This window comes from Copadichromis virginalis, linkage group LG22 (assembly GCF_057382275.1).
Source record: "Copadichromis virginalis isolate Kocher_CV1m ecotype Utaka linkage group LG22, C_Virginalis_male_GT1.1, whole genome shotgun sequence".
Taxonomy (NCBI): domain Eukaryota; kingdom Metazoa; phylum Chordata; class Actinopteri; order Cichliformes; family Cichlidae; genus Copadichromis; species Copadichromis virginalis.
Window position 1 is genome coordinate 35,200,058 of NC_140638.1, and position 23,562 is coordinate 35,223,619.

The following is a 23,562-nucleotide window of genomic DNA, read 5'->3' on the forward strand; positions in this document are numbered from 1 at the left end:
ATTCCATGTTCTGCAAGTCCTAAAGGCATGCGGGCAGCGTCCCCTGACCAGCCTACCACTATAAACCTGCTACTACTGCCTACAAAGACCCGCTCTGCAGCGCAGTAGTTGGGATAGAAGTAATGACGTTTCCTATCATTGAACCATCCAATGCTGTCCGAGCTACATTTGTCCTCCCTTGGGTCTTTGTCATGCATGTAATGACAGAATACCCGTTAGGAAACGGGTGTAACAAGAAGTCACTAAAATTCTCCTCGGAAAATGTAGCTGTTGTTTTTGGTCGCTCAGACGTCGTTGGGTAAAAATTATTTGGAGCAGCATAAATGATCCGGTTTAGTTCAGTGAATACAACCAAACACTGTTTTTTTCGTCTCGTTTGAGGTAACATGGCTCTCCATATAGACACAGACAACAACACTACTACCATCCAATCAAGCCGCACTCTGTCTCCGCCGCGGAAATAAACGACCAATCAGCTGTCTGTCTGGGTCCTCTGTGGAAACGAACAGCCATTCATTGCGCTGTCTGGACTTCACGGAGAGAGCGTCTGACCAATTAGCTGGCTGTCTGGATGCACCGAAAGGGTGAGTGTCTATCGAGGCCCAATCAGCTTCTCAGTGCTGCCTGCCGGTGCCGGGGACTGGTGGTGAGGGGCTGCTGCAACGCGTCAGGACCGGACCGTGAACCCGGAGACGCTACACACTGAGGCGAAAGGAGATACAGGTGAGTCCGAGGATGTGTACGGGGCCTGGTTCTGGTCAGGGATGTTTTGAAACGGCAACTGTGGATTTGACGTCGCAGCCGGACGGTTATTGTGTCGTTTTCCTGTTAGCGGATACGCTGATACGCTGTCAGACAATGGAGCGCCTTTGCTTCGCTATTTATTGATGCATGCTGACATGTTGGCGACCAGCAATGCCGCCTGCAACTGTTACTTTACATTTAAAGGCCTCCAGTCGCAACACAAACACTATGGATCTTTTTTTATCGTGTGTGGCTTTTTTGTTTTGATAAGCGCCGAGCTGCTAACGGACGTGTTGTAATTACATTCTGATGGAAACGTTGGTCGGAGTGCCTCCAATCCGTTTCATTGTTTCATCCAGAGTCTCTAGGGGTTAACTCAGACTCGATAAAGAAACACGGTCTTTCAGGTACTAGTACAAGCTTCTTGAGAGAACAGTGGAATGAGACGAGGTCGTGAGACGGTTTTATTGAAGCAAGGCTATATAAAGTGGCGGATTAAAAGGCGCTAGGAGGAGGCCGGGGGTGCTGATGGCTCTCAGCAATTAGGAAGAAAAATTCGAAATGCATCAGCCATTTACGTAGAGACTCAACTGACTCCATATGCACCTAAATGGCTGCCTGGCGCCTGTCAGCATAACCAACATTTTACTGTAAGGGCAAGGCTTTACTCGGGCCAGACGGCTGATTGTTTCCTGATCGGCGGATTAACGGAGGTGGATGTCGAGATGACGTTAGACACCAAACTGGAATCAATATTTAATGTGTGCTGCTATTATTCTTTGGTGCACACAAGCTCATTTCAGACAAATTGGTGCCTCTTCAGCCTCTCTGCTGCTGCTGCTGCTGCTTGCTCGGGATTTCAGGCAGTCACATGCTGATATTTACATTGACTTCTTTCAGTCGCGCTACATAGGATAATACAGTACAGTTATCTTTGAGGTGAAATGGAGACGGATATCTGTGCCTTCCTGTCCTATAAGAGGTTTGTCAACAGGAGCTAGCCATTTTAACTTCATCTTCATACAGGATTGACTGTACAACTCAGATCTTTGCCACAGGAAGACTGTGGGAATAAAAGCTCTCATTGTTTTGTCACTTTTCTCTTCTTTATGGCAAATTTGTGACAGTGTGGCATTAAAGCAACGCCCGAGCCTTTGAATGTTAGGGTAAACGTTTCCAGACCTAAAACATTCTGCCTTCCACACACTTGGTGATTGTGGGGTTGTATGAATGAAAGGTCCCTGCTGTTGAGTAGTAGTGTAATCTCAGCTGTGGAGTTTTTTACTCGTCCTTTTTCTTGAATCTCCTGGCAGCCATAGCAGGATACACATCCTCGCTGCCACAGTGAAAGCTTTTTACATTTTTGTAGTAGTGTACCTCCTTGATTTTTAGAAAGGTGTGACAGTGTGGAAAAAGTAAACAAAAACAATGTCATGGTTTGTAAGTAATGTATTGTCTCGACTAAAAATGGAACAAAGAAAGCATTTGAAATGTCGAAACTAAGAAATGTTGCACATTTAAAATTTGATGCCAACCTTGCAGTAAAAGTCGAGGACGGTGGTTTAAAAAATAGTAGATGGAAAAGTGAGTGGTGCTTAAAAAAAACATGGTTATTGTGTCAGTAATGGTTAGTTATAAAGTGAGCATTTATCCAGCCTATAAAGGATTCTATATGAGACAGAAATCATTCAATTTCCATTTCATACCTCTTTAAGAAGTTATGATAAAAAAAAAACTTGAAACAATCCAATAAGATAGACTTGTTTTTTCCCAGGTAAGTAACTATTTTACAAATACCATCAGCGTTGGAGTCAGAAGGCTGCGCTGAAGACCAGCAGGTTTAAAGCTCCTTTGTTTCAGCTGAAAAGAAGGAAACATGAGCTCTGTAAGAATACATTAACATTGCTTAAATAACAGTTTGTCCAGACACTTAACAATACTTTGGTACTGATGAGTCTGGAAGTGGTACTAGTTTAATAAAAGGCTGTGGTACATGTCTCAGTAACAGTCCGTAGAGAGACATGGCTGTTCAGAATAATATCCTGACTTTGGACGCTTTTGTGTATTAGATACAGGTATGTTTCTGAACTTTCATATACATGCGGTTTTCCATGCTTCCCAGTGGCGTCTGTGGTGTGATGAGGTTAATAAATTTTTTGATCTGTTCTTGAAAACCTAAGACTGTAATATTAAAGAATGTCCAAGTATATTCTTGGAAATTTCTTATTATGATCTGTGACCAGGGGTGGAAATTAGCACCCGCCACTGGCCAAATGCGGGTAAGTTTATGAAGTCGTGGTAAATTTGAACAATGCAGAAGCCACCATGGCGGATTTAAGTTTGAACAGAAAAAACTATGTTTAATTTGCAGTCCTGACCTGTCGTGGGCGGATGTGTTGCTGCCAGTCTGCTCTAAATGCCGTTATGCGATCTGAGCAGGTACTAAAATGTGTCGTCGACAGATTGGCTGGTCAGTAGCGTCACTTGACGAGTCACGAGCACGTCTTGTTCACGAAAGTTAAAACTGCCATCTTTGAAACCAGGCAAACAACGCTGTGGTTCACGAGTGATGAGAAGCCACAGACGGAGCAGCAAGTATATCGTCGCCTCGACGTCGCAGGATGCCCAAACACATTGCAATGGTGACAACCACGCGGGTTTGGTAGTACTGGTTTACAATGGAACACCAGTCGATCCGAGTCTTGGTGATCCGTGGCGAGTCGATCCGAGGAGGTACTAATGGAAAAGGGGCTTTTGAAAGAGGAGGGGAAAATTCGAGCAGTTTAGCAATGTGGTGTTACATTTGTGGAGCTAAGCAGGTGGCAGAAACAAAAACACTCCTCAAGAGGTGTTACGATGGGACGTTAAACGGCAGTTTTTTAACGAAAAATGGAAAAGAAGTGACAACGGCGAGTTACGCGACTGGCTCACTTTTGATGAGAGCAGCCAGTCAATGTTTTGTTCCAACTGTCGGCAGCACACGCCTTCCAGCAGCAAGACTGATAGCTTTATTGTTAGCACAAAATACTCGGAATTAGAGGCCACGAAGGACCTCGGATTGTCTAAAGGCCATAAGGAGGTGAAATGCATCATTCAAATGTTACACACAAAATAGAAAAATAATGGCTGGTGAAAAGTTTGAGTGGCCGATACAAAAAGTGAAGAAAATCTATAATTTCCACCCGTCTGTGACAACAGTCTGATATTTAAAAGATTTTTTTTTTCATATTTTTCCATCTCTCTCTCTAATCAATTATGGATGTTGTATAAACACCTGTTCCCACACAGAGAAAGGATTTACCTTTTTATGGCCTGACTATGCACACGGCTGTCCATATAGTCAGTATACTCGATAGATGTGGAATATGCTCATGTGTTCTTCAGAGGGAATGGCTGATGGGGGGGAATCAGTCAGGCTCAAACTTAAAAACAAGAAGGTTTCCAAAGAACTTGTTGTGGCAAATCCACTTAGCCAAAAAAATGGATCGAAATCAGTTGTAGAAACGATAGTCTTTATATAAGGCTTCAAAAGGGGGACTGTACAACAAATAAACTGCTCGACATCAGAGCAACATATAATGGCTTCCCGAAAACTTTCTTCTTGCTAGCTAAAAAAAAAACCCAGAGTAACTTTCGTCTACCACAAAGGATTCTGGGAAACGCAGTTTTCTAATGAAAATACCTGTTAAATGCTCCCCTTTAGCAGAAAATTAAATCTATAATTAACAGCTCTCACTAAACATGTGACTAACACTTAAATCACTTACAAAATAACCAAAATGCTGTTAGCAAACAATAAACTGCAATAAAGTTACAACAGAACTGTTGCAGTGGTGGCCCTCTGTGCAGTCTGGGAATCCCTATGCTCCCACACTAATCTATCATTGACACGCCCATAGAGAAAGACCTGCTCGCAGATCTGTGCCTCCAGCTCATCTGCAGCGACTGCCCCGGGCTACACTGCAAAAAGTGAGAGCGGGATGTGACCAGATGAAACAAAACCTGAGCGGTTGTAAAGACACATTGGGAACGTATGGCTGTGCACAAGGAAGACAACAGCATAAACGTTTGGTTCAGTGATGTTTTTCATTCGTCATGTACATCACTGTACAAAGTTTGTGGATGCAGTCACTCGGGAATCTGTCATCGTATGATTTTTAATTTGGTACGAGATGTGCGTCTACTAGAAATTTCAGATGAGTTTCAGTGTCACAAGTCAAGTGTTCTGAGAATCTTGTGTGTGACTCTTATGAAGGAAATCACATTGGATATTCAAAGTCAGACCAAAGCGCATGTACTAAAAATCTTAGATCAATGGTCACAATCAAGCTTAGAGGTCAAGTTTTTCTAAAAATCTAAAAAAACAAAAACATGGCAACATAAGATTTTTTTTTAAAAAATCATACCATACGTTACACTACTAAAAATCTCAGACAAGTTTGAATCCCGATGACTTTGGCGTCAAGGTCAGAGGTCAATTTTCTGAAAATCACCTGGGATTTTCAGATTTATGCTATAGGTGCATCTACTTGGTGCCAGAGGGGTACTTGTATATAACCAAGCATGAAAGGTGCAACCATTTCCACTGTGTATGTCAGCATGGAAGAAACCAGCACTACCTCGGGTATCGTGTGTTTTAGGGCTGCATCGGTTATTCTAACAATCGAGTATTCTGTTGAATATTCCACTGATTAATCGAGTAATTTTAATTAAATTAAAAATTAAAGATAAAAAAATTCAAATGAAAAATCTAATAAATAAAGCTATGTATGTGATCTAAACTAAGGCATAAAAAAGTATCTTTGCTTTGTCTTCTTGGAGGCTTTCTGATGTTAATGGGGATAAAAAGAGTTCTGTTTTATTTCCTGAGGTAGATTCGGTGTGTGTTCATGTTTGGTTGGTTAATGCTTAACCCTAAACCAAGACATGATGGTGGAGATGGTAATTAACATTAATAATAATGTTAATATGAGTGATGGAAGAGATCCCTCGTCCTGCAGGCATTGTGTACTGTAACATGGTCCTGTTGAAAATCCCAGTCGTTACCAGTGAGTCATGGGCCTTCAGTCATGAGGGATGCTCTCTGCAACATCTGGACGCCTCTGAACCTCAGCCGTCCCGCCTCAGCAGCGATGGCGTGCTGCTTATGCAGTTCAACAACCCGACCACATTCAAAAAGGAAAGTTTGTTTGCTTTTGCCATCAGAACGTCATGACAGTGTGACTACCTGACAGAAAATGAGAATGAATCCACATTTTTGCACAGATTTGGCCTTTCAATGTGGCTACAATGTAGCTGCCATCACCAGTGTGAATGGGTGGATGACAGGTTGTGTAAAGCGCTTTGGGGTCCTTAGGGACTAGAAAAGCGCTACACAAATACAGGCCATTTATTTTACCATTTCAAAGGCATGTGCTCCTAATGTTTAGATCAGCTGTAAGATAAGATAACTCTTTATTGTCATTGCACAGTCATACCTAGTACAATAATACAGCAACATTGGAAACTGTCCCGCATCAGCACTATGTACAACACAGCAGCTCAACGTAATAAAGAAAAAAGAAATAACTGAAACATCCTGTTTCAGTTTAAGTGCTGTCAGCCTTGAGCTGTCATTTAAACATCGTATCAGGCTAAGTTTAAAACAACCTCTGGATGCTTGCTGCAGATGTTTTGTTGTGTAAAGCAAACGGTGGTGGACGAGCACCTACAGTTTGTTGGTCAGGTGGTTTGATGAAGGACTCCCACTAGCCTTTTCCTGGCTCCATGTTCCAACTACGACAGCATCGTATTCGCTTTGTTATCATAGTTTATGTTTTAAAATGCTGGCGGCGTAGGCGTAACTTTGTCAAGTTACACACACATGCTGCTCCTCAATACGTTTCTATTCCAGGTCTGTTTTTAGTTATAAATGCAGGTGAAGCACTCGCGTGACAACCGTGCGCCACAGAGCCGTGGATTAAAAGAAATGTCGAAGCAAAGTTTGTGTCGAGGATTATTTATAATCAGATTACTCGATGAATCAGCCTTATTATGTTTCAGTGTAATACATGGTGCGAAGTGCTGCACCTTTAAGCAATATTTAAAACTCGATTTGATTAACAAGGATAATAACTAACAGTCTCTTATAACTCTTAAAATACGTATAAAATTATAATATGCATTAAGAATTTGTCCATTTTCTCTATAGTCACAAAAACACGTACCAGGGTGGACAGAGGAGCAATAGGACAGGATGTACCACGGCTGAAAGCTCGCCCCACCCTGTAAATATATGAAACCCATCAGGATGCAGATTTAATATTATTTCACGGCTACACCCGTATTAACTTTTGGGTTTTGTGCCAAGAGCGAACTTTTAAATAAAATAGACATTTTTATGAGAAGTTAACGTTTTCCTGGTTTCACATTGGTTTTACCATTTCACTGATTTAATTTAATGTATCCTTTTTTCTTTTTGTTTTACTTAATAAAAGTCTCATGTCAACATCAATTTCTGTACAAAGTGCTTGCTCATTTTAATAAAGTCAACAGCTTGAGAACTCTTGGTATATAAAGCATACCATGATTTTTTTTTCTTTTCTTTTTTTAAATAAAACCATGGCAGTTTATTCTATTTCAAAATAATATCATTTAAATGTGATTTAAAAAAAAAAAAAAAAAGCTTTTCTTTGCCACCTTCGTCATGGAAAGAGTCCCTGCATGGCATTTTTGGGACAAGTGTCCACAAAACCCTGACAGTAACAGGGATGATGTTTTCTCAGCCATTTCTACTCATGTGAAGCACAACCGGCTAACACATGCAGACGACAAAAATCTTTTTTAGTATTTTATTCAAGATTAAATATAAATAAATAAACGTAGCAGAGTGGACATGTTATGTTTTTCCACATTAATGAACCATGAAGAAAGAGGTTGATCAGTGTGTGATATTTACTGAACCTGGTCAATGATTTCACTCCTGAAAAAGTATAACTTACTGTAATTTATGTGACTAGAGGAGAAGTGAGAGGACTTGTTAGATTTCCTAAACAGTACTGGGGGTCGGGCAATTTGGGAACACAACTTATGTAAAAATGTAAATGTTTAAAAAAAGCTGTAGCACATCTGTGGGAACCCCAACACATGTACCATTAACACAGCGTTTCTTGGTCGCTGCAGATTTCTTTATTCACCACCAAATTTGCACTTTCCAATGATTTGCACTATGTTGTCCAGTCAGCTCGAGCTCACTGCTACACCTTCACAGGCTACACCTTCACAGCTGGCAGCACTAGACTCCTGCTGCACACACCTTGATCCCAGCGTGCTACTGTGTGAAATCAGAGAGACATAATTATATGTTTGCTGGCATATGTGCCAGCCAGTTTCCCCTGGCACTGCCCACCCCGTTCCCTGTAATTGAGCCATAAACCACAAACCACACCCTGCGACCACATACCTCCATTCTGTGGCCTAGCCTACTCCTCCCCCCATGAACAAGACAGGAAATTGGCCAAAGCCGTCTGCACCCCTGGCCTACAGATTCTTTTATTTAAATGGTCTTAAGGAGCGATACCAGTGATTGATCCAGGCATGGCCTCTTTTTTTTGTGATGGAAAGTGGGAAAGGATGAGCAGTCTGGTCGCACACTTTGATAGCTTTTGTCTCGAGTAACCCACTGGTGGGGTCGACCCCCTTTACCTGCAGGGACAAAACAGGCCTCATGCTTGAGGCATCAGTCTGCAGAACAAAAACAGTTCGGAGTGTGATGCAGGTGTTCCCCACAGAGAGCCTGTTTCAGTCAGACACTGCGAACACAGCTCTGAGCTAGTAAACCTGAGCTAGTAACCAACCACATGTAAAAGCCAGCTTACCTTTTGTTTGGTCTTGGAATGGTCTTAGTACCCTAGATACTGATAACGAGATAGCAGATACCTCCCTCCGTCCAAACACCCACTTCTCCGTGTTGGCCACGAGCTCTGCCGCCATCAGAGATTTCAGCCAGATGTCAGTGCAAATGCTGAAATCATGTAAAGGCATTGGAAAGTGATGGAGCTTTCAAGCTGACAGGAAGGGTGACTGTTACGGCCCTAGCAGGGCCTCTCTCTCTCCTGAGGGTGCCTGTGTGGGCGTGTCCCACTACCTCCTACCTGAGATGCCACCTTTCCCTCCGGCACAGCTGACTCCCATCAGCAATTAAGGGTATTTAAGCCCAGAGCAGGGTGAGCTCTGGGCCAGAGTGCCATTTGTGTGGGTACAGCTAGTGAGCTGAGTGTTTTTGCGGTGTTTCCAGCTGGTGAGCTGTGTTTTGTGGTTGTCAGCTAGTGAGCTGCGTTTTCCTTTTGACATTTTGCATTACTGACCAATGCCTGAGTTTTGTTTGTGTTACTTTTATGGTGATAGCGGCTTGTCCGTCTCTTTTAGTTGAATTACTTCAATAAAACTGTTTTATTTAACTGTTTCGCCTCCTTGACTCCTTTTTCTGACCCGGTCACTTTTGTTACTTCCCCCTCCCCGCCTAGACCCCCCAGGGGAACGTAACAGTGACGAATTGGTAAAACCATACAGAGTGGAAAGCACCATCTTTTCCTTCTGGAGACAACCATACTACCGGCAGATTCCCTTAAGTCCAGTGAAAAAGTGAGCTGTCAATGTGAGCAGCCAGTTACCTCTGAACCATTTGCCTTTTGTGTTCAGGTAACCTACAGAGCCGTGAACGCACCATCAGACATGGGCGAGTTTCAAAGTGGTGCAGTGTAAGTGTGGTGGGACTGGGCGGAGGGGAACACATCCTCAAAGTGATTTTGGAATGCAGCAAAATCAGATTTCTGGGCTTGTCAGATGTTTGGATTGTATACCAAAAGCTACTGACAGTCCAGTTCAAAACTTAATAGGAACATTTTTTCATACTGCCTTATCATCTCATCTAATCGACTGCGAGAAAGGAGAAAAACATATTTATCAATGTGTCAGAGCACTCCTTACATTGTGGTACATCTTATCACTCTACCATATCACAGCAGAGTGAGGTGGCAATGAATTTGGAATTTCAAGCCATAGCTAATGTCTTCTTCAGTCTTCTCACCAGAGAAATGGGTCCTGCCTCGCTGTGCTTTCAGCAGGTTGAGGTGGTGTATCTGTGTGGCTCCACCCCTGATCATTTCATAATCAGCATAGCTTACTCAGTAGCCCTCGCCACTAGGTGAGTAACTTTGAGCTGGATGAGTAACATCAGTGCTTTCTCTCTGTGTGTCTAGCACCTTATGGTCGTGGGCCTGTTCATCCCAGTCTGAGGTCCAGAGTGCTTTGAAGCAGGTTATCATCAAGGATGTCTCTACATTGCTGCATTCGTCTTTCTTTCAACTCTGAAATATGCCTGCAGCAGGATGCTGCCACAACCATGCTTCGCTGTAGGGATGGTACTGGCCAGGAGCCTGGTGTCAGCGCTACATTCAGACCAAAGAGTTAAACCTTTGTTTTAGCCGACTAGACAGTTTTGTTTCTCATGGTCTGAGAGCCTTTTAGGTGCCTTTTGGCAAACTCCCGGCAGGTGTTTACTGAGGAGTAGCTTCCGCCTGGCCTCTCTACCACACAGGCCTGATTGGTGAAGTGGTGCAGAAATGGTTGTCTTTCCTCTACAGAGCAATGCTGGAGCTCTGTCAGAGTGAACCTTGGGTTCTCCGTCACCTTCCTAATGCCGCCGTATTTGTTGTGCTTTGGTTGGTTGTGCACATCTTAAGTTTTAAAACCAGGTGCGTTGTCCCACAGCTAGGTTGAGGACACAAATGTATGATTGTGTTGGTTTTTACCACCATTTTGATGATATTCTAGTGCAGGCGATCAGAGATATACAGACACATGAAAACGTGAGACTTTGTGGAAGAAAAAACAAAAACCACTCAGCCAAGTCTTTGCTTCCAGTTTTGAGTTGTCTCTGTATCAGCGTGTATGCGGCTTTATTGTCCTTCAGGAGAATAATGTGATGATATGGTGGCGGCTATGGGGCCTTACATAAACAGGTATGTGTGTGCCTTTCCAAATCATGTCCAATCAACTGAATCTGTCACAGGATGACTTCAATCAAGTTGTTGAAACATGTGACAGAAAGTCATGCACCTGTACTTCAATTTTGAGTGTCATGGCAAAGCCGTATGTTATATTTTAGTTTATTATTTTGTAATATGTGGATTTCAAACACTATTTTCACTTTGCCACTGTGAGGCATTTTAAAGTGAAAAATGAATTTGATCCATTTTGGAATAAGGCTGTAGCATGACAAGTGGAACAGTGTCCTGCTGTTAGGACGCACTGTGCTTTGAAGCAGTGTAGTGCATTTATTTTAGCCTGTGCAACAGAAAGATATGAGACCAACTATATGAGCGATTAACTGGTTTGGTGAAATTAACAAATCTGTTTGAGGCATAAAGAATCGTATATTCAGAAGAGAGTGAAGCAAATTGAAGAGAATTCTAAAGATGCTTGAAATCTATTGTGAAATCGACAATTTCACTACTATTAGAATATACTCTCATATCAACAATCAGAATTTTTCAAAAATAATTATGGGAAAGTGAAGGTTACTACAAAATGCCAAATCATTCTAGAAATCTTTCTAATTATAAAATATTGATTCTTCCTGTTTCACTTATTTATGTTCTGGAATCGATTGTCATATTAATATATTAGTAATTTCTGTAGGTTATCATTAACAAGAACACTGTGTTACTGGGAGCGTGTAAATGATTGGTAGGATCTACTTGTTCTTCCGCCTGTCACAGTGATATGTGAAATACGGCTGCAGAAATGCATCACGGCTCGTGTCCTCGCTCGTTTTGTTGACAATAACAGCTGATCATAGACGGAGCCAGGACGCGGTTTGCGATGCATGTGGCAAGAACACAAACCTTGTCAAACACAAACAAAAGTAAATCATAACACTCAATATGATGATGAGGAGGAGAGGAACAGTTGCTGCTACGGCGACACAGTCCTTTGGTGCTGCAGGCACTGTCCAGAAACTGAGAGAAGATGTGGAGCTGTTTGCGACGTGTAGCACTGCTGCTTCGGAAAGCGACTAGGTTTACATTTTTGTGTCAATGTTTAAACAACTGGAATTCCCTGCATGCTTAAAACTGAAAATGAGTTTAACTTGGAGTAATATGTGTGTCGGTTCAGTTGGTAAGGCTGTTGAGTAGATCAGTTAAAGTGGATTATTTGAATGATTAGGCTTTAATGACACAGCGTCCTTGCAGTACACTGTGTAATATCTACGCATACATCACGAAGCTCGTTGAGAGAAGGTCAAGGTTTCACTGTCAGCAAAGCAAAGGGAGGATGTTTTGAAGAAATAAAAATATCAAACATGTTTTGAGTTTTTCACACAATTTTTTGTTTACCACGTAACTCCGTATGTGTTCGTTCATAGATTTGATGCCTTTAGTGAAAATGTACGATATAAATAGTCATGGAAATAAAGAAAAATGAGAAGATGGGTCCAAACTTTTAACAGGTAGTGCACGCTGCTTTAGATTTTCCAAGCGCATTAACTTTTTATACAAAGTATCAGATCAATGTCGTCAATAGTAGCCTGAATTTTTCTTTGTGTCAGGTCGGAATGGAAATCAGTGGTGTCGCACATCACTACTTTGTAACAACTTTAATTAGAACCTGTTACAAGATGTCTTTTTTTTTTTTTTTATATGTAGGAAGTTTTTTACAAAAAAAAAGTGAGTTAGCGCAGATCGCAGGGCTGCACGTGTCAATGCGTTAACGAGCTAACCGCGCTAACATGTTGACGCCGGGCAGCCCCGCGCACGGGGTGATCCGCAGTAACTCGCTAAGATTGGCTGAGATGTGCCACGTTAATGCGGTTATGGCGTTAACGTCATTTTAACGAGATTAACGCCGACAGCACAATTTCTTTCTTTTTTTCTTTTTATTATCTGTCATTTATCTTATTTCATGAAAAATAAAGGAACATACCGAACAGTGGATAATGGGATACAAGTGCAGATGTGAGTTGGTGTTTCTGTGCGACATAATGAAATCCCAAAAAGTTGATTCTGTTCGTCTGGACGTGGCGTTTTCAGAGAAATGTTTCGTCATCATCCAAGTGACTTCTTCAGAAACTTAGATTGTGATGCTTTATTAATACTTACCATAGCATGTAGTACAGAAGCCTCTTCTTTTGCCTTCTATATAACATTTGTTTTGTGGATAAAATAGCAAAATATTTTATAGGAAATATCGAAATTATCGAAATATAAAAATTTGAGAAAATGAAAATTCTGTCAAAGTAAAGCACGAGGTTACTAGGGCAGATTCAAATGAATGAAGTTTGAACTTTGGCCAAAAAAGTATTTTTGTGTGTTTTAGGAGCAGTCGTGTTTCCAAATAATTAATTTGGAAATTATTTTGCAGAGTTTAGCTAACCTGCACAGTCCTGTGGGGTGGTTAGAGTACTAGGTTTTCAAACCTGATGTCTGATACCTGATATGCTTAGAAAATGCTCAAAACTTTCAGTACCATGGGATGCAAAAAAACCCAGTACATAAGAATCTCTCAGGTGGTGCCAAAAAACGACGACACACTGTTCGGTTGTCTGAGGTGGGCTGTCTTGTGACTTGGTGTCATTGTTGATGAGGTACAGTTGCTTAAATACTGTTTCTGTCTAGTTGCAGGTGAACCTTTTGCAGCCTCATTGTAGGACTTTTTAAAAGAGTTTAAAGTTTTCAGAGCATGTGCAGAGCCTTCTTGTGCGAGTGCAGACATCACCAGGTTGGCTGGCTGGCTGCTACTAATAGACTTAACTTACTAACATCCATCAGCATGTCCGCAAGGCAACAAACCCTTTGTGTTACGCTCTCCTTCACTTTCATTTGGACTTTGCTTTTCCTCACTTTTAGTATGAACTAATCCACTCAGTGAGATAATGTGGGTAAACATAAAAATTTCCACAGCAGCTGCAAACAGAATTTCTAAACCAAAATAAGGTGATAAGGTTACCTGCTATCTCTTGATATCTCTTACTCAGAGACTCCTGTTGTTTTTGCTGGTCCCAGGCGCACGCTTCCTCTGCCGAAATAGTTTGATGAAAGTGCTCAACATAATTTGAAGGTAGACTATTCTAAACTCAGATACTGAATGCCACAAATTCATTTTTCAACATTAAACGGGGCAGACGTGTCTGTGTGCCAGTGCAGCCATGGACCTGATCTTCCCGTAACCGTTGTGTTGGCTTTAAACACTTTTTCAGCAAAGCCTGAATTTTCTAGTCTTGGAGGACATCCCAAAGCTCTTCTTTGGAAGTTTGCTCTTTTGTTCCTCCTAGCTGCCTTTTGAAGGTCACTCCATGACTGATAGGGAGACAATGTAACACTATGTCTTCTTTTACTGCATTGACAATATATTTGGTGTCATAGTTTTGCTGAAAAATGACACGGCTACCAGTCAGGTTCTTTCCACATGGTTTGCACGGTTGATCAAAATCTGATATTACTTTTCTGCATTAATATATCATTAATTTTGACAAGATCCCACCACAACTGGCTGAAATGACTCAAACCATGACCGCCTCCACTGATTTTTACAAATGGCTTTAGACGCCTTTTCTGTTGACCTCTTCTGTAATATTTGAACCAAAAATTAAAAATGTGGATTTGTTGCTTTAGAAAACCTGCTACCACTGATTTCTGGCTGAGTTTCTGTGTAATCTGGCATACCTCTGTCCTATTTGCTTTGCTTAAGAATGACTTCTTGAAAGCCACCCTTCACTGAAATGAAACTATTTTGGATTAAGTTTGGCGAACAGATGGATAAACTGAAGGGTCAGATACGTGTCTTTGGACCTGTGTCAAGTCTTTTCTTCCCTGTTTCTTGAGGACGTGACTTTCAGATACTGTTCATCTGTAGATAGGCCTATCACTTCTTCTGACCTCCATGACAGATGGCCGCCCCTCCCTGGAGGTTCTGCTGGAGGTTTCTTCCTGTTTAGAGGGAGTTTTTCCTTCCCGCTGTCACCAAAGTGCTTGCTAATAGTGGGTCACTGAAATTATCCACTAATATGACATGTTATTTTATGCCTCTTAAAATTCCGCTGTCTTTGGGTTGGCTCAAATGTTTTGCCAGGCACCACATATACTGTATTGCCAAAAGTATTCACTCATCTACCTTCACATGCACATCAACTTGAGTGACGTCCTATTCTTAATCCATAGGGTCTGATATTGTGTCGGCCCACCCTTTGCAGCTATAACAGCTTCGACTCTTCTGTGAACGTTTTCCACGAGGTTTAGGAGTGTGCTAGTCATTCTTCCAGAACTGAGGTCAAACGGTGATGTTGGATTAGAAGGCCTGCTCTAATTCATCGCAAAGCTGTGCTGTTGGGTTGAGCTCAGGTCATTGTGCACACTATGCACCTCAACATCTGCTGATCCCACTCTGTGATTTCTTTTTTGTAGCCTACCACTGTGTGTGCAAGTTGCTGTCGTTCCCAATCACTTCCACTTTGTGATACAGCTAACAGTTGACAGTGGGGTATTTAGTAGCAACTAGACGTGTTGCACAAGTGTGTGCTGCACCCTGAGCTGCAGAGAGTGACCCGCTCTTTCAGAAATGTGTTTGGAGAAGCAGACTTTGTGCCCACGTGCTGGATTTTATACACCTGTGTCCACGGATGGGATTGGAACACCTGAATTCAATGATTTTCATGGGTGAGCTGAATACACTCGGCAATATAGTGCACATAGTTAAAGTCCATGACTTCATGTAAATATGCTGACAATGAGCAGATTTTGAGCAAACAGGAATTTTCGTCTTTCTTTTTCTTTGTGAAAACAACTAAAGGCAACTATAGGCTGATAAGATATCGTTACATTTGAGATGCAGAAACCTTTTAGAGGGGAAAGCAGTGAAAGGATGCAGATTGCGTCATGGAAAGCAAGACTGCAGTAATTGCAATTCAAAAATCCTTGTTGCATTCAAATGTGTTTTAGCGTGTCAAACATAAGTTTCCTGGGCTGAGAAGTAATTTCATATAACATCTTTGTGACGTGGATGAATTTGAAAACGTTGACATCAGTGGTTACTAACTGTCACCTTTACAGTCTTCTTGGATATAATCGGTCTTCAGAATTAAAGATGCACCAAATGCAAATGCAAGTCTGACCTGCTGATTCTGATTCTAGTGTTTCTACTGAGACTATAATGGAAATCTGTAGATGTGCAGAAAGTTTCTAAAGCGTATATGAGTTTGGAGATGTGCACGCACATGTTGCTGGTGGTGTTTATGCTTTTCATTTAAATCTGGAATGATACATCTGCTGCAGATGTAATCAGTCACCAGCATCTAGCAATGGTTATGTCTGAAGCACACAAGTGTTACATGAAAGTGAAATGTGTGGAGGTTAGCATGTTGTGCAGATCTGCTGACTGTTCAGTGTGGGTGTGTTTGTGTTGATGCTCTGCTGGCTGCCACATTCAGCCTCATTTTAAGATGTCTGTACTTTGACTAAACGTCTCCTGTTCCTACAGTTTTCTTTCTGTTTCTTTGTTTTTTGTCCTCTGTGGAAGAGTGTATGCCCCACCCTTTGGTCTAAAGCAGTCAGTCTTTTCTTATCAAAGGGCCTCTCAAAGAGGAGCTTTTCTTCATTCAGCTCTCAAAATGCAGTGGCTGCCCTAACACTCCAACAACGCCCACACCCACCCGCCTGCTCCTCCTGCTCGCCTCCCACCGCGTTGTTTTTCTTTTTCTTTTTGGATGCATGCTCGCGTGTCATTCTGTCTGTAAATACAATAAGTCAAAAACTTGTGCTTGAATTCAGATAAAATGTCGTATGGGTGCAGAGCGGGTCATGGTAACCATGCAAGAGCATTTGCTATATCGAGGTCATCGAGGTCTTCAAAGCCAACGTAAAGAGTTATTGGTTGAAATGTACAAAAAGCCGTATATTTAGGAACCCTGATCCTTACAAGTGTGGTGTGTACTATCAACATACAGAGTACCTTATAAAGGTTTTAAATAAGCTATATTTAACTACCTTCACTGTCAGTAGATTAAGGTCAAAGGGATAATGTTATATAGAGCTATTTAAAACTGTTTGTTTGTTTGTTTTTAAATTGCCATTACTTGTCCTGACAACACATCAGTCTATACAGAATAGTATGTAGGGATTTTAAATAAGAAGTTCGCACTTCTGACCTCTCCTCCAAGGTCAAATAAGGTCAAACTTTCAGAAAAATGTTTTTATCTTTAAAACTATGATTAAAATTAGACTGCCTTTGTTTGTTTTGGCAACATTTAAGAAATAATAATGGTTGAAGGGGAATTCAAATGATTGTCTGGATCCAAATATCATGTCACCTTTGACCTCTGAGCTCACTATTACATATATATAATCATCATATCTGTCTTTCTTTGACTGCAAAAGTTGTGATATCCCATGCAAGATGGCGGCACGTAGGCACCCAGCAGCTAGGAGCTCACAGTTTCACAGAGCATGTTTCTGTGTGAATGATTGAGGGTAAACTTAGCTAAACTTTAGTGTCTCTGTGTGATTAGACTGGTGCATGAACGGTAGGATCACACTCGCACACTGGAAGCACTGACTGTGCTGTGCAGAGAGCTGACAGTAGTGATCATCGCTGCAGTGTACGTACCACCTGATGCTAATGTTAGCATGGCGGTCTCCCAGCTGTACACCGCAATAAACAAACAGTGCAGGTCTGTCCTGAGGGAATTTGTATTGTCGCTGGGGACGTCATCCAGGCTGGTGTTAAGTCTGTACAGGAGTATGTTGCCTCATCAGCGGAGGAGACGAGACTGTACAGCAAGGAGGTTAAAAAACTGGCAGCATGGTGGTGTGAACACAACCTGAACACAAGTCCAACAAAGACATCCTTAGGAAGAAACTGTTGGTGGCTTTTTACCACAGCACCATCGAGGGTGTCCTCAGCTACTGCATCATGGCTTGGTGGCAGACGGGAAAATGCTGCAGATCATCGGCTGTGCCCGACCATCTCTGAAGGACTAAACTGGCAAACAGTGTCTCAGAAAACTGCTGCCCACTTGTCTCACCTTGGACAGCACCTGTTCAGCCTCATGCCCCCTGACAGGAAGTACAGGTGTTTAATAAGTAGGACAGGCAGAGAAATGGCTGACCGCTAAGCCCAGTGAATCGACCTACTGAGCTCCCCAGCTGCAGTCACAACGCTGCCAAATGTAATGTTACATGATGGTACAGAACACTACAATAACATGGTACAATGTTCAGTATGACTCACACTCTGTGGCTGCTGCTACCTACCAACAAGTGCATCATCCTTTTTAGTAGAGCAGTGTTTTTTGTCTATTTATACTTTTCTATTAGCTATTTTTGTTGTATTTGCTCATTTTTCTGTGAAATGAATCACGAGTGAACACATGTAAGGATGAATGTCCAGCTGGTCTGCTCACTGTACGAGGCCCAAGTACAGCGACATCTAAGCTGGTCTTTGTTTTTAAGATCAAGTTGTTCATGTCCAGGTATTTACAGAACAGCACTTATTATCCAGACCTGCTCCTTACTGTTCACAGACAAAATGCAAAGCTGTTCCCTTAAAAGTAAAAACGGCCCAGAGAGAGAACTTTGGGTTGTTTGTTGTTTGGGGTTTTTTGCCACCTTGCTGTGATATCGTTGCCACTAACTGCTACATAATAAAAGATCATTTTGAACCCTGAGCTTACAGCCCAGCTCAGCTGTGGTCGAACTCATTTCTCTTTCAGAGATTTTGACTTTTCAAAATAAATTTGGATTAATGGGCCTTTTTTCTTTCTTTTTTTTTTTTTTTTTTTAGATGCTAGTGTGTAAAATTGTATGCATATTTTCAAAAAGCACAGATAATGAGGGGTATTGTGTTGTAGGCTACTTCCATTGTAAACATGAATCATGAGGGTTAAGTACACAGTAAAGTCGAGCTGATGCCATCAAGTATGGTGCTGTCTCACTGAGCTGTGCTCATGTGCTCAGAGGTCTAGGCTGCTGAGTTTACTAAGTCAGAACTAACAAGTAATTACAGACTCGGCCTCAGAGGTTAGCGATACATGAACCCATCAAAGAATGACAGAAACAGTGCAGTGATGACCTGCTTTTCAAGATGTATTAAATCAATCATTTCAGTTTTAATTAAGTAATGGGCACGGTGGTTAGCACTGTTGCCGCACAGCAAGTGTGGAGTTTGCATGTTCTCCCCGTGTTTGCGTGGGTTCCCTCAGGTACTCCGGCTTCCTCCCACCGTCCAAAGACATGCAGCTTGTGGGGATAGGTTAACTGGATAATCCAAATTGCCACTAGGAGTGAATGTGCGAGTGAATGTGTGTGCGAATGGTTGTCTGTCTGTGTGTTGGCCCTGCGACAGACTGGCGACCTGTCCAGGGTGGACCCTGCCTCTCGCCCTATGACAGCTGGGATAGGCTCCAGCGCCCCCCGCGACCCTGAAAAGGAGAAGCGGAAGCAAATGGATGGATGGATTAATTAATGGCACATTAGTTAAAGTAAAAATCAATATAATCCAATATAAAAATGAGAAAAAGTACACAATAGCACAGCAGATTAGATGACAACATTTGGGTTAGCAAGACAGCAACCCTCTGGTTATTAAATCTTGTATAATTAATCTTTAATAATATGTTTGTCTGTCATTTTAAATATTTTCACAATATGTTTAGAATATGATATCTAACAAATTTGTCATTAAATTCAGTGTTGCTCTGGTAAATCTCCCAGTACATGGATCTTCCTTCATAGGGTTCTATAATATTGATTGTGCGGCTGGGATGATGTGTTGACATGATAAATGGACTTGTATGTAGTGGTCACTTTGTTCACAATACCACCAAAAAACTGCTGTAACTATGGCTGTTTGATATAACGATATAAGAACGTCTGTCGTTTCATTTTACGCTATCGTTTGTTTCATGGTGTCGCAAAATAAACAGTTTACGGCTGTTTTTTGTGGTTCTGATGGTCACTGTAGCAGCTATATTCTGATGGTCACTGTAGCAGCTATGTTCATTTCTTAAAGTTCTCTCTCTTATATTTAAAATAACCACACCACGGACGGACAAGGGCCTGTTTTTACGAGTTGATGTTAGTAACAACGACGGTAAACCCAGCGTGTGGCTCCGCCGTCTGCTTGTTTGTTTTCCACATAAACCTTTCACAATAAAGCTGAAGTTCCTGTTGAAATTTTTCAAAATAAGCTAAAATGATGACAAACAGAAGGACCCGTCCAAACAAATCGAGGACCATGTTCCTAAACGCGGGGCTGCCTCTGTAGCATGGACATGGTTTGGTTATGAAAAGTCTGACACGGACCAGATAAAACTGTACTATGCAAATTATGGTGCAAACGGTCCGCGCCTCAGACTCAAACACAACAAACCTCTACAACCACCGACGCAAGAATCACGCCAAAGAGTGTGAAGAGAGTTTACGCATGAGAAGAAAAGAAGCTCCAAATAAACCTTAGACTCAGACGTTAGAACAGGCTTTTCCCCGCAGCACGCCGCGTAATAAATACTCACAAAGAAAATGGCGGCCATTACAACCTCTGTCTAAAAATATATAGTTTCACGTATCGGTCAAAACACTCTCCTCCAGGTACACAGCGCCCAGCTGAAAACACTTCATACAAGTCGAGCTGCCCGAGATTCACAGAATTTACAGAAAAGTAACATTTTTGTGATTGTATATGGTTGTCAGGACGATAAATGTCTTATATCAGGATATGAGATTTTGGTCATATCACACAGCCCCAGCTTTAACGTTTCATTATAGTGAAATGAAACGGGAACAAATTCTGTTTTTGCGACAGGCTGTGAGTAACAGTGTCTGAAGATGTCATTTAAGACTGAATCTTTGCAAAGTTTATCCCTGAATGATTCATAGGTTAGTGTTCAGTGGTTGGACAAACAAAACATTTCTCCGAAAACTGGTGAAAAAGCACCGGGGGTGTACGGGGGCACTTACACAGTAGATGCTTCTTCATTGTTAGCGAGCTGCACTGAAACAGGGGAATCCACCCGTAAGCTGTAGCATGTGGAGGAGATGGTGTTTGAGTCAAGTGCCAGAAGCTGAAGTCTGCCCTGTCCCCTCTGTCAGGTTTGTCCGGAGCTGGCAGAGGGTTTGTCCTCAAGTGACATGATATTCTGTACTAAGAGCGTATGAGTGGTGCTACATGCTCTAAGAACCTTTTTTAAATGTAGCCTCATGGCCAGTGTTAAATCTGTTAAGGTTTTTTGTACAGGGCTCCATGGTCTAAATGTCCTATTTAACCTCCTAGGACCTGGGTCCACAAATGTGGGCATCACATTTTGGGTTATTTAGACCAAAATACTAAATTTTGCTCTACAAGGGCCTGATATGCACTTACGAGGACGTTATGCTGCCACTGTTCTACTGAAATTTTAGACGAACATCCTCATATGTGGCTCTCAGAAACAAAGACCCGGTAAAAAAAAAATAAATCTGGTAATTCTTTGTTTTTACATTCATCGGGTCCCAATATGCACAAATATGAAAAATGAATGAATGAAGGGTTCGGGTCTTAGGACCTTTTATTTCAGTTATGAAAGGATCACTGCAGGTAATTACTGAGTTAATTACAGTGTAGTCATTTACTGTTTTGTGAGTAACGTGTATATTTGTGCAAATAACACAAAAAAAGGTCATAGATGCAGTTGTAATTTTTGAACGTGTGTCCCTGTTAGGAAAATGTATGAAATGTATTACCTATATTTAAGATGCTTTAACTTGTAAGTATTTGACATTTCATACTTGTTGACGTGATCGGGGCGTGGGCAGGAGATCTTGTGTGGGTACCTGGTTACTGGATGAGTGATTGCAGTAGTTTGACTTCCCCTGGACGGCGTCACGCGCTGGTATCAGATGGATCCTCAGTACTCATTCATTCTGCTCTGCTCTTTGTTTCCTACTGCACACTCCCCCCTGCTTAGTGTCTTGGTCGCTGTTGTTCCCCCCCCCCCCCCCCCCCCCCCCCCCACCAAAAAAAAAAAGAAACACCCCCGTAATACCACCCGCACACAAACAGGACATGGGGGTTGGGGTTTGCATGTTGTTGCATACCCCCACCCCTCAGGCAACAGTAGAACAGGAATTGATTAGTGGTATGTCTTAAAAATAGATGACTGGTTGTCATAGCAACCCCCACAATGAGCTGTTGTCTCATTTAATAAAGAGCAGTCTGTGCATAAGGTGTGTGAGTCGCCTTATGTGCTGTGCATCCACAGACAGCAGGTGAAGGTGTGTGTGATTGTTGTTGTATTTTACTTGTGATCGATTATTCAGGAACAAAGCATCAGCATTCTCCTCGCAAGTCCTGTTGGGTCTGAATCTTTATCCCACAACCATCAAGTCCTAAGCTGCTCCCCACTACCAATTGCAACTCTGTTGCTATGGGCGGTGTTCTGATCGGCCTCATTAGTATCAAAAACTAGCCACATGCAAATTTTGGTCATATTCCCAGCAACCCTGTCATCAGCATCTTCTACAGCCAACCAACCACTGTGTGTGCGTGTGCGTGTGTGTTAGTGTGTGTGCGTGTGTGTGTGTGTGTGTGTGTGTGTGTGTGTGTGTGTGCGCGCATTGCTGCTTTAGTGTGTCTGCTGGACCAATGAGCTAGGCTCCTTCTTCCTGAAATCACAAGGAAGGTTTTATTGTTTTCTGCACATCTCTGTCTTTTCTAGCACACGAGCTAAAGAAGCCAGATGGTAGCTGACTCTGGTACTTTCCTGAAGGATGGTTGATATGATTAGCAACAAGGCGTTTCCACCATACAGCAGGAATGACGTTACTGTGGATAGGACACAAGCCACTCGGGACATTTTGTTTTATTAAGGTCCAACAACATCAGTGGAAGAGAGGTGCTTGTGCTCCAGGTAGTTAGCATTGTCATGTTGTCAGTCAGCGTTCTATTTATGCACCAGTTTGTCAATGAGACGCAGTGACAAGAAGGAATAATATCTCATTTTTTAATGTTTTAGGAGAGAAACTTCAACAAGTTTTAATATTCTTGACAGTGTGTTTTGTCAAAATTGTCCTTATTCTGGTTGAGAATGATTAAGCTAAGCTCCTGTGGGACCAAAAATAAACAGACCAACTGGTGATGGCTAACCAAGCTGACAGACTAGTGGTGGGAAAGTATAGGAAGAAGGCTGCAGTGATACCAAGCTGTGTTTGCTATACCGAGTTACAGCACCACGAGGGAGGAACACGAGAAGCTAAGAGAGGAGATGGGTGTTGCCTTCACCTTCGATGCTTCTCTAGTCCAACCATGACAGGTTATTTGCTGCTTATTAATATTACATGGTCAACTATTAGTGCTATGATAACAACATGGAGGCAATTGGAAACAATTCAGCCACAAAGTAGCAGACTGTGAAATCACACGTAGTCACAGTAGTCAGGTTATTGATAGTCTTGTCTTTTAGTCAATAGGTGGAGCTGTAAGCAGTCTGGCTTTCATTGTGTGCGTTTGGATGGCAGCTGTCTGAAACACCTGTTTATTCTTCTGCTGATTTGTTGATAAAATGCATGACTAACAAACCAGCAGCAGAATATCGTGAGGGGAGTGGTTCCACTTTTTCTGCAGCTGAATTCAGTGCATATATCATCCCATCTGAGAAACAGATCAGAATAACAAAGGTCAAACTAAGAACAGGATGGTAGCTCCATCGTTAGCATTGAGTAACAGAAAGTGGAATAAGCCATAGCAGCAGAAGCACAATACACACAGCCAAAGTACATCATCACAAATGTTTACCTGACTTGTAAAGTCCAG

General features: G+C 42.0%; 1 protein-coding gene across 3 annotated transcripts in view; it reads left to right on the top strand.

The window, feature by feature from the left end:
* Positions 1-256: 256 nt before the first annotated feature.
* Positions 257-23,562, top strand: part of gatad2b (GATA zinc finger domain containing 2B) — a 44,002-nt gene continuing 20,696 nt past the window's right edge. For 2 of the 3 annotated variants that reach the window (XR_014917381.1, XM_085445313.1), the window contains exon 1: positions 259-723. The gene's annotated coding sequence lies outside the window, so the exon portion shown is untranslated. Of the gene's footprint in view, positions 724-23,562 lie in introns of all 3 variants that reach the window. The other variant, XM_085445314.1, reaches the window with a different exon arrangement.